We start from the raw sequence: 12,858 nt of genomic DNA, 5'->3' as shown, positions 1-12,858 counted from the left end.
GTGAAGTATAAATTTCTTCCTTTCCACTTCTTTTGCCTTTTATTTCTCTTTCTTGCTCAGTTGCATTGGCTAGGATCTTCAGCACCATGTTGAATAGAAGTGGAGGTAGCAGTCATCCTTGTCTCATTATGATCTCAGTGCAAAAACTTTCAATAATTCACCATTAACTCTAATGTTTGCTTTAAGTTTTATATGGATATCATTTTTCAGATTAAGGAAAGTTACTTATATTCCTAATTTGCAAAGAATTTTCATCATTAAAGGTTGTTAAATTTTATGATGTACGTTTTTTCTAGTTTTTCCTAATGTTTTGTTATAACAAACTTTCAGATGTACAGAAGAGTTGAAAGACTTTTACAGTGAACACCCATATTCCAGCGAACTAGATTGTACAATTAACATTTTAGTGCGCTTGTTTCATCACCTATCTCTCCGTCTAGCCATCCTTTTCTCTCTTAATTTTTGATTCATCTCCACGTAAGTTGTAAACATTAGTACATTTCCCCCTAAATACTCCAGCATGTGTATCATTGACTGGGTTTAATATTTGTTTATAGTACGTTTATTTATTTTGATGTAAAATTCATATACAACAAAATGTACAAATCTTAAAGTACCATTCAGACGTTGTGACACACACATACACACCTGAGTTCCATGCATTTCATGTACCCATTGTCATGATGATATGATTTTGATCCTTTATTCTATCAATGTGGTTAGTTACATTGGTTGATTTTTCAATGACAGGATATTTTTAATGAGCTTTAATTTTCTTCCATAAAGTGTAAGTCAAAACTGGATTCACCAGACCTTGGATACATAATGTATTGTGAAAATGATCATAATAAATTCATGTGCTCTTTTTCCACATTATTGAATGAAAAATCACTTGAAATAAGAATATGCTGTTTCAGATAAATGTTGTCATTTAAGGACGTGATTGTGGACTTCACCTCAGAGGAATGGCGGCTTCTAGATGCTGTTCAGAAGAACCTATACTGGGATGAAATGTTGGGAAATTATAGCAACCTTGCACAGGTCAGTAAGGACAACTTTCCTATACATTCCTTGGTGAACCCCGAGTCTGTTGCCTTGCCTGTCTTAACTGCTAGAATTTACAGGTCCTCTGAAGAGTTTAATGTCTTTGAACTTAGGATTTATAGATGATGGAATCGTTGTGTCCTTTGTGTAAAAGGAGAAATATGCAGAGAGGGCCATCTAGGTGAGTGAATAAAACCCAGATAGATGAGTGGAAGTGTAAGGAGTTAGAACTTTTGATGTGTTATTTTGAGAATTCTACTTAAAAATACTCAAATGCTTAAACATGATACAAAACAGTTGACACAAGCTTCATAGATGTCTTCTAGATGTCACCTTGCTCATAGTAGGACTCTCTTTTGCTTGACATTTAGAAGGAGGTAGGTCCCTTATATCTATGCTTTGTATTGGATCTCTGGAAACTGAACTAGGACCTTGCTCTCTCGGTTATTCTTTCTTTCTAGCATCTTCCCTCTTCCTCACCAACACTGTTCATGTTGCCTTCCTCCTACTCAACATCTCGCCTATGGTCAGAATTATGTTCCAGACACACATGGATTTTTCCCCTTTCCCATGTTTTGTATGCCTTTCATGTTCCTCTGTTTCTCTTCCATTTCCTCTTCTCTTTCTACTAAATGTCTCTAACTTGTATCCTGTGTATAGAATATTCACTCTTTTCCTCGATCCTTGATCCTTGTTATGAGAGTTTACCCCTTCGAGTACATACTCATATACGGATTCATTGGTCTCCTTCCTAGAAGATACCTGGCAAGGTGATGATGATATAGACTGTCACGAGGAAAACTCTCGCAAGCTTGGCCCTGTGGAGAGGCACTGGAAAGGGGATGTATTTGGAAAAACATCTCACCTGAGAAAAGACTTTGATCAATTTGATTCAAATGGAAAAACTTTGAAACATAATTTAAATTTCCTTTTCCAGAACAGAAGTTTTGTAAGTAGGAAAGCTGTAAAGTTAAATCTACCTGAGAAATTATTTCTCCATACTATGCAGAAAAACGCTCATTCTGTAATTAACGGCTATGGATATGATTGTGGAGAAGTTGTCAATAAGAAGTCATGCCTGAATGTAGAAGTCGAATGGAAATGAGATCTTACAAGTGTAGTGAATCTCAGAGATCCTTTAACCATATGCCAAAACTCCATCTACACCAGGGAATTCACCCAGGACAGAAACCCTTACATGCAGTGAATGCAGAAAATTTTTCTCACAGAAATCAAAGCTCATCCTACACCAGAGGATTCATACAGGAGAGAAAACATGTAAATGTAATGAATGTCTGAAAGCTTTTATTCCAAAGGCTGAGCTTACTTTACATCAGAGAACTCACACAGGAGAGAAGCCTTATGAATGCAGGGAATGTCTGAATGCTTTTAGTAGTAAATCTCAGCTTACTGTACATCACAGGTGTCACAAAAGAGAGAAACCCTCTGAATGCACTAAACATCAGAAAACCTTCATTGGTAAGCCACCTCTCATTAAGCAGGACAGAACTCATACAGGTGAAAGACCCTATGGATGTAGGGAATGTGGAATAACATTCTCTCTGAAGTTTAGTCTCACTGTACATTACAAAACACATACAGCAGAAAAGCCCAATGAATGCACTCTGTGTCAGAAAGCTTTTTTCTGCAGGTCACAGCTCACTGAACATCAAAGAACTCACACTGGAGAAAAACTCTTTTCAAATAAAGAATGTCAAAAAGCTTTTATGCTGCAATCAGAACTCATTTTACATCAGAGAGTTCATACCAGGGAGAAGGCAATGTCAGAAAGCCTTCAGCATAAATCACCCCTCATTATACACCGGAGAACACATGGGAGAAAAACCCTACAGATGCAGTGAATGTGGGAAAGTCTTCTCACAGAAGTCACAACTCATTGTACATCAGAGAGCTCACACAGGACAGAAACCATATGAATGTGGTGATTGTCAGAAAACTTTCAGCCATAAGTCATCACTCATCATACACCGGAGAAGACATGCAGGAGAAAAACCCTATGTATGTAGTGAATGTGGGAAAGCTTTCACCTGGAAACCTTGTCTATATAGACATCATAGAACACATACAGGAAAGAGACCCTATGAATGCAATGAATGTGGAAGGTCCTTTTACGTCAAATCACACCTCAGTAGACACCAAAGATGTCATACAGGAGAGAAATCATTGATACAGGGAAAATGAGAAAGCATTTAAGGAGGTCATGCCAAAATGAGATCCAGGCATGTAGAATAGAATTCCTATACAGACAGTGAATAAAGAAAAATTTTCACTTAGGTGTTTATTTCTTAGAGAATGAAAATGAGACAGAAATCTTTAATGCAGTAAATAAATATGGCAAAATTTTCAGTAGTAACTTTGTACTCATTGTTCATCAGGAAAATGCATAGACAAGAGAAACTGGGAATTCATCAAATATGTGACAGTTTTCACCCACAAGTCGTTGCATGTTCATTATACAACAGAAATGAAGCCATTACAATTGTAGCAATTTTGTGAAAACTTTCTGACAGAGTGTACATTATTTTATATCAAAGAAACTCATATGGGAAAGAAACTATTCACATGAAGGGAATTTCTTTGGGAAATCAAATTTCAGAGGCATCAGACAATTTAAACCAGAGTGAATTATATAAGAGTAATAAATGTGAGGAAAAGTTTTTATTAAAAGTCAAAATCATGTGATATTAGAGACTTTACATTAAGGAATAACTATCTGATTGTCATAAAATTCTTGAAAGCCTTTAGTGATTATGGAAAAAAAGTCCACACATAATAGATATAAGAATGCAAATGTATGAGTGGCTTAGATATCAGGATGACCGCACCATGAAATGCTACTCTATTGTGTATAGACAGACAATTAACATTCAGGAAAAATTAAGCCAGGTCAATGAATTGAGGGAATCATTTCCCCTAGAAATAATTTTCTAAAGTACATCCTGTTCTTGGTGTGAATACTATGCTGGTAAAGAAAATACTTCAAAGTACTTTCAGTATGAAGAAGAGATTTTTACTGTGGGGTATGAGACTTTCTAAATGTGTGAATAAATGGAATAATCAGAACAAAAGATGAAGAAGTTACCAACAGTTTCAGCTGTATCTAGATGTTCTCTCCCTGAGAATACCGTGGAACATGAATTTTGTGGCTTCTTGAGTTTTGTATGTAAGTGTAGTATTTATAGGCATGAAATGAATACATGCGTTGCTTTGTAATTTTATTTTGAAATGATTTCAAAATTAGAGAAAAGTTGCAAGAATAGAGAACTCTTCATCTAGGTACCCCAACTGTTAACATTTCACTACATTGGCTTTATTATATTCTCTTTCTCCATACATACAAATTATTTTGTTTTTCGGAGCCGTTTGAGAGTACGTTTCAGACACGATGCCGATTAGGTCTGTGTTTATTGAGAACAAGGACGTTCTCCAGCATAATCACAGAACAACGATTAAATCAGGAACACTGATCCAGTGTTATTGTCTCATTTGCAGATTTCATTCGAAGTTTGTTGATTGCCTCTAGTAATATCTTCTATAAGCAAAAAAAAAAATTAGGATTAAAAAACATACATTGTATGTAATTGTCATATTTCTTTCATCTCCTTTAATGTGGAACGGTTCCTATCTTTTTCCTTCATGACTTTGCCATTTTGAAGCATAAAGGCCATTTATTTTGTAGAATATAGTAGTCCCCCTTATCTGTGGGGGGTTCATTCCAAGACCCCAGGTGGATTCCTGAAATCACAGATAGTCCCAAACCCTACATAGACTATGTCTTTTCCTGTACATGCATATTTGAGGTGCAATGGCAAAACTAGCACCAATTTCTTTTTCCTTCTTCACAATTTCACAGGTAGAAGATTCATTCTTACTGTAGATCTTAGCAACCTCAGCATACAACTTCTTTTCTTTCCTTATTAAGTCAAGAACTTACAAGTTTTCTTTTAAAGGAAGCACTTTATGACTTCTCTTTGCATATCCAAATTGCCAGCATCACTACTCTTGCGCTTTGGGGCCATAACTAAGTAAAATAAGGGTTCCTTGAACACAGCACTGTGGTACCTTGACAGTCTATCTGATAACAGAGACACTATTAAGTGACTAATGGGCGGGTAGCTGTTACAGTGGATCCCCGGACAAAGGGATGATTCACATCCTGGACAGGTGGAATAGGACAATGTGAGATTTCACCATGCTACTCAGAACAGTGCACAATTTAAAACTTAGGAATTGTGTCTGGAATTTTCCATTTAATATTTTCAGACTGTGGTTGACTGCACGTAGTTGAAAATGCAGAGGGTGAAGCTGCATGTAAAAGGGACTACTGTATCCTTCAAGTTAAGTTTGTCTGATGTCTCTTAATGATTGGTTATGTGTTTTTGGCAGGAATACTATAGAAATGACATTGTGTCAGTGCATCACATCAGGAGGCACATGATGTTATTGTCTCATTACTGACGATATGAACTCTGGCCATTGGTCGAGTGTTGCCTGCCTGGTTTCTCCAGTCTGCAGTTACTGGTTTCCCCTTAGAAATTAATAAATTGCAGAGAGATAACTTGAGACTATGCAGGTATTTGGTTCCTCGTCAAACTTTCATTAGTTTCAGCAACCATTGATTATTCTTGCCTGGTTCACTTTTACCATGATGGCTGCAAAATAGTGATTTTATAATTCTGTTATTTCATGCATATTTACTATTGGGTATTCTACTGCAAGAAAGCGTTTTCCTTTCTCCCCCATTTATTTGTTTGTTTATTTTTTAAATGTGACTATGGATTCAAGAATTATTTTATTCGCTGGTTTATGATCGTTGCTGTCATTGTTTGTTTTGAGCTTATATTTCCTCAGATTTGGCCAGCGCAAGTCCTGTCACATTGGCTTCTGTGTACTTTTCACATTTCCACCATTTTTTGAGCGCTTCTTTTTGGTTCAAGAATATTGTCCAAGTTCCTTTATTTTCCTTGCCCCAGAAGTGAAACAGCCATTTCTCCAAGGAGTCCTGGGTTTCTCAAGTGCAGGGCTGTATTTAGAAACCAAGATCAGGGTGCTAGATGTACCCATTGCTACTGAGGTGTCATCGCTTTCGGGTTGTCTCAGTGGAAATAACTAGAAAACACATACATATGTATATAGATCTGTGTATTTATGTATGTATAAATGTATATGTGTATGCAACCATGAATCACACTAATATTTCTCATTTTAATCCAACACCTTGGATTCATTCCAGTCTTCTCCCTCTCCGTATGTGTTACTCTCCTCTCCAACAGTGGGAAGATCTTTCTCCTATTATTCTAAAGATATTTCTATACTTTCTCATTTCCTAGAATACACAGAAAGGAATTTCAAAGTAGCTAACCCATACTGTTTTGCGAAAAACTTAGTGACTAGAGTTAGTATTCACTTACAGTTCTTTCAGTCTCAAATGTGTAGTTAAGGTACTGTGTTTAAAAATTACTTGGGAGCCAGCCCTGATGGCATAGTGGTTAAAGTTCATTGTTCACTGCTTCAGCGGCCAGATTCATTTCCTGGTCTTGGAACCACATCACTCATGACTGAATCTACAAATAGGACCTTGAATGAGAAATCTGTTCGTAGAATAGTAATCTGTTCATAGAACAATGTACTACTATTTACTAAAATTAAATGGTATAAACAAGTTTCTAAGAGGTGCATATATAGCAAAACCATCAAGAAAAGTAGCAGAATACTAAGCACAAAATTTAGCGTAATACTTACTTTGTGGTGTGAATGGGAATGTGGTCAGAGAAGCGCAAAGAGAAGGCTTTCAGCAATGTTGATGGTGTTCTCGCTCTTGCTCCTGTTGGTGGATATGAGTCCTCACTAATTGTTCTTCTAACTTACGTAAAGCTCTAAAACATCAACACATCACTTCCTTTGGTTTTCACACTGTGATCCCTCCCTAATTGACAAGTGTCTAACTCAAGTACTTTCACATCAAGGAACCAGCTGTATTTGAACGGTAAGGTTTCATAGTGTCTCTATTGTTTTTATCATCTTAGGATTTCGTGAAGTGTCTGACAGTAAAGTCAGGACAACCTTGTTATATAGTCAAAAACTTTATAAAGCTACTGCACGTAGACATTTTGGAAGAGTAAGAATTAACTTCCTTGGCTTCATTGTTTCTTCACCACAAATGCACATGACAAATCATTAGAAACCCAGGTTTTTATTATTGTCTTAAAGAAATAGATATTTTCTCTTCCATATATTTCCATGACATCAGTGTAGGAAAACTTACCTGTGTAAAACCATTCATGTGCATAATATGCCTCTCTCTAAAATTGTATGATGCAAACAAGATACTGATCTCTCTGTTAGGTCTGACCAGGCCCCCTCTCAAAAAAAAAAAGAAGAAGAAGAAAAACCCTTTTCTTCAATTTTGGAACACTGAAAGCCAATATTAATTGTGATTCTAGTTCCTAAAAATTACATTACTCTTCAAACACAATTTTTATCTTGAACTGATCTATTTAAAAGTAAACGTGAAGTGTTCCCTTCTCCTCTGTCTTTTGGACAAGTTTGTTGTAAGATTGGTGCTATTTCTTCCTTAAACGTTTGGTAGAATTCACAGGTGGAGCAATCCGGGCCTGGAGTTTTCAATAAAGGTTTCTGATTAGGAATTCAATGTCTTTACTTAGTATTGTACTGTCGAGATTTTTCATTTCGTTGTGTCAGTTTTGTATGTTGTGCTTTTCAAGGAATTTGTCCATTTCATCTAGATTGTTAAATATAGTGACATAAAATTATTTATAATATCCTTTTAATGTGTTTAGATCTGTGAGGATGTCCCTTTTTTATTCCTAAGGCTAGTGATTTCTGTTTTCTCTCTCTCTCGCTCTCTTTTTTTTTTTTTTGCTTAGTATTGCTAGAAGTTTATCAAATTTATTGGTACCTTAAAATAATCTTCTTTTTGACTTTGTTGATTTTCTCTTATTGATTGTTCCCTGTTTCATTTATTTCCACTTTTCTTTTTATCATTTTCTTATACCTCCTTTGGGTTTAATTTGATCTTTTTCTGGCTGCTTTTTTTTTTTCTTTAAAGATCGGCACCTGAGCTAACAACTGCTGCCAATGTTCTTCTTCTTCTTTTTTTCCCTGCTTTTTCTCCCCAAATCCCCCCAGTACATAGTTGTGTATTTTAGTTGTGGGTCCTTCTAGTTGTGGCATGTGGGACGCCGCCTCAGAGTCTCCTGATGAGTGGTGCCGGGTCCGCACCCAGGATCCAAACCAGGAAACCCTGGGCCGCTGAAGCTGAGCACTCGAACTTAACCACTCGGCCATGGGGCCGGCCCCTCTAGCTTCTCAAGGAAGGAAGTTTATTTCATTGAGTTCACACCTTTCTCCTCTAATAACAGCACTTAGAGGTAAAAATTTCCTTTTAAGCACTGCCTTTAGTTGTAAGTCACAAAGTTTGTTTTATTTTTTTATTATTGAGTTAAAATTATTTTCTAATTTTCCTTGAGATTTATTCTTCAACCCATGGGTTATTTACAACTATTTTGTTTAATTTTCAAATACTGGGCATTTTCTATTTATATTTTTGTTGATATGTTGATTTCAAATATTGTAAGTTGTGGTCATAGAATATAGTTAGTATCATTTAAAGCCTTTGACTTTTATTGAGATATTTTATCGCTTAGCACTTGAGAAGAATTATGTTTTGTATTATGCTGTTGTTTGGTGTAGTATTTCATAATGCCAGTTAGGCCATTTGAGTGATCGTGTTGTTAAAAATCTCCCTGTATTTTTACTGTTTTTTTGTTGTTGTTTTTACATCATTTGATGTTTTCCCACAGATCTTGGATTCTCTATTCTGATGATCTTCCCACTGTTTTTTCCTTTTGTTTCACTTTGCATGCTTTCTATTGATGTGAATCTAGGTCCACTGATGCTTGATTTTGAGTTCAATCTGCTCTTAAACACCTCTGATACTGTATTTTCATTTGTACCATTTCCATTTGATTATTTTGTAACTCCTATCTCTCTGCTGAAATTTCCCAGCTCTTCATACATGTTGTCTATCTATCTTTTCCGCTAAATTCTTTAATATATTTCATAGTAAAGTCCTTGTCTGACGACTCCAAAATCTGGGTGGTTCTCTGGGTCTCTGGGTCTTTACGTGTTTCTATTCCTGAATGTGTACCAAATTTTCGTTCTTTGTGTGTGTCTTTTGACTTTTATTTTATACCAGACATTTTGTATAAGAGAAGAGTAAGAGAGACTCAGGTTAATATTTACCTTCTGCACAATGCTTTTACAGAACCCTGATAGCCTGTATTACTTTTCTTTAACCTTTTTTATTGTGAGGTATAACACATACATAAAATTACAGAAAACATAAATGAACACACCATGGTGTATCCACACTCTTCTTGATGGGCTCCCGGGCTTTTTCGAGTTTGGGGATATTGTGAATAAAGCTACTATGAATCTTCCTGAAGTCTTTTTGTTGAAATCTGTGTTTATTTCTCCACGGTAAATATTTAGAAGCTGGGGAGCTTTTTCAGAACATGTAGTTTCTTAATCTGTATTTTTAACTCCCTCTCCAGGTGATCCTGTTGGGCCACACTAAGATAGACACTATGGACACACTGCCACAGATGGCATGTGAGATGGGGGAGGGAGGTGGGAAGGAGAGGGGACACAGTTGAACAACAGAGTGTCCCAAGATTGTAAAACATTTATAACCTAATTTCTTCTGTCTCAAAATAGTGAGGGGTGAAATGAGGGCCCATCTCTGGGGTAAACATTCTGGATGGATGAGGATATCCTGGATTTCCTGGAAGGTTATTCATTCAAAGGGCCCCAGAAAACTCACCCTGGAGAAGCTGACAGGGGAGTAAGGAAGTTTTCCTAAGGGGCTCTCCCAGGGAGGATGAAAAAGTGAGATTTAGCAAGAATTCCACTTTCTTCATGGTGGTGTAGCTCTAAACAATCACGAGGTGGAAACTGTGTTCTAAGTTGAGTTTTCATTCGCTCTGGGGACAAATAAAGGTAACACAAGTGGCATCGACATCAAATCAAACCAGAGGTGTTCTACTTCTGCTGTCGTTTGATCCCCTAGATTTCTCCCCAGGGAGCCCAGTGTGAGACACCACAGCTCCCATAGCAATGGGTTGCCCTAGTGCAGGCAGCCTGGACTCCAGGAGCTGGGAGCTTTCTTCAGTATAAAGGGCAGGGTATACACATGACAGATTGATTTTTAAAAAATGATAATAACCCTTCTTTTTGTGAAACAACAAATGTGCAGAAAAGTGCATAAAACATAAATGTACAGAAACCCCATTCTTGTAAAACAGATACCTATGTGCCCTCACAAAGGTCAAGAAATAGAAACTTACCAGAACCCCGCAAGCCTACCAGCCAGCCATGTCGACTTTTCAGATATTTCATAGATCAGACCTGCTCTCTCCCTTGAGCTGTGATCACCCTCTGGGCTTTTATGTAATGCCTTCCTTGTTTTTAAAAAATACGTTTGGCACTTAAATATGCATACCTAAGATGTATTGTTAATTTTGCCTTTTGAGAAACTTCATGTAAATGGAATATGACATGTCTATTCTGATGCATGTAAATTTTTTCATTTACCATGATGACCTTAAGATTCATCCACATTGTGTAGCAAATTCAATCATTTTTATTGCTGTATAGTAGTTTATTTTAGGAATATTCTACAATTGCTTGTGCTACTTTTGATGGACATTTGATTTCTTTCCAGTTTGGGCTATTTTGAAATATATAAATATTTTACCATCTTGGGCACACTCTCTTCAACCGTGTTTTTTTCTCACATATTATGTATCCTAGTGTTCCATAAGCACCCATTTTTTCTAGGGCGTGTATCTAGGAGTGGATTTTTTGAGTCATAGAGTGATTTTAAAAAGACTTTAAAATAGAAACTATAAACATATGCAATAATAGAAAACTTCAAAAATTTAAAACATTTTGTTGATCTCTCATTGATTGTCTTTCTTTTCTTTGTTCCCAAGGAATGCTCTAATCTAATGTCATGTGTCGTATCATTCCCCCTTAAATACTTTAATATGTATCAGTAACAGATAAGAATTTAAAAAGACTATAGCCACCATACCATTGTACCCAACAAAATGAACAGTAATCCTGTAGTATATCAGTGTTCTCCAGAGAAACAGAACCAACAGGGTGTTGGCTCATGTGATTATGGAGACTGAGGATTTGGAAGTGAAAAGGGTGGAAAAGACTTCTTTGTGATTAAGTAGTAATTCTGTTAACTGTTCTGAGAACCTGTCCTTTCAGAAGAACAGAATATTGACAGGTTACCAAGACAAGAGTAGCTCCAGAAGGCCCTGACCAAGATGCTGGGGTCAACACCCTTTCTGTCAAGATTTATTTTGCTAACTGGACTTCTATTCACATTACCCTCCCAATGGCTGCCTCACCAGTCCCATAGGAAGAAGACTATTAGTTCCTGAGTGTGGACTATAAAAATATGTCTGTGTTTCCAAGATCTAATATTAGTTCTTATTCTGTTCTCTTGTAAAGAGAGCGTTTATTCAATTGCTAATGATCAAAGGAATCTGCACATCACAAATACCAGGGATCTTTGTGAATAAATAGAGATTCTGGAGTTCTGCACCAGACGTTATTAATCAGACGCCTTGAGGCTGCAATGACCAAAGCCAGATTTAAAAAAAAATATCTCTCCAGGTGGTTCTGATGGGACAAGTTTAGTTGTAGATCAAGATTTGGGAAACAGTTACCTAGATGTTCTTAGGAGCTGGGAGAGGCATGAGATGGGAATGTGAGGAAAAAAACCAGTTGAACAATCCAGGTGTCCCAAGATTGTGAAACACTTACACAGACTTTTGCTTATCTAGTAGCAGTGGGAACTGTTGGGGGGGAATAGATACAGGAGAGATCTCCAGACCCTCCGGTCTCTGGAATGTACATTCTAGAATGAAGGGGAATTTCTGGATTTAAAAAGCAAAGTTCCTTGTTCGGATGCACTTAGACATTCCCTCTGCGTGAGCTCACGGAAAATAACCAAGCTCCTAGGGGTTCTCTCCCAGTGAGGTCATAGAACTGAGGGTGAAGCAGGACTTCCATTTCCCTGCTGTGTGCTGTCCCAGTCACAAGGTGGAGCCTGCTTTCCAATGAGTTTGTTTTCATCAGCACTTGAGACCAATAGAAGGACCCCAAAGCTGGTCATGCCAGGCTTGCTTACTGATGCCGCCTTTTGACTCTTTCAGCTTTCCCTGTCCTCATAAGTCCAGATTTAGAGAACTGCAGTGTCTATATGAATGGGTTGCCCTACTTCAAGCAGCCTGAATCCAGAAGCTATGAAGCTTTCCTGGTATAAAGGAAAAGGCACCTAAATTTGATTGATAGTTTTTTTTACTTTTAAAATGTGGAATATAACAGACCTAAGGGGGAAAAAAAGAATAGAAGATAAACATGAATATCAATACGTTTTTATTAAAGAAACACCTATGGACCCCCAGCAATTCAAGACATAGATCACTGTCAGCATTCCACAAGGCACCAGTCACAGAGCACTTTTCCCCATCATCTTCTTTCCTTCCGTCCAACTATGACCGCTGTCTGGACTATTACGGTAATCAGTTCATCACTTCCCTTTATAGTTTTACTACATAGTTTTGTATCCCTAAACTGTACAGTTTAATTTTGTCAACCAAAATTATTTTTAATATAAATGGAATCAAGCTGTACATACTCTGTCTTCTATTATTTCCTCATCACGATATCTGAGATTCATCCACGTAGATG

The 12,858-nt window shown here is 37.0% G+C and overlaps 1 pseudogene; it reads left to right on the top strand.

The window, feature by feature from the left end:
• Positions 1-2,118: 2,118 nt before the first annotated feature.
• Positions 2,119-3,246, top strand: LOC139073693 (zinc finger protein 605-like; annotated as a pseudogene).
• The last annotated feature ends 9,612 nt before the right edge of the window (positions 3,247-12,858 follow it).

This window comes from Equus przewalskii, chromosome 9 (genome assembly GCF_037783145.1).
Source record: "Equus przewalskii isolate Varuska chromosome 9, EquPr2, whole genome shotgun sequence".
Classification (NCBI taxonomy): domain Eukaryota; kingdom Metazoa; phylum Chordata; class Mammalia; order Perissodactyla; family Equidae; genus Equus; species Equus przewalskii.
This window is presented reverse-complemented; position numbering and strand designations above follow the sequence as displayed.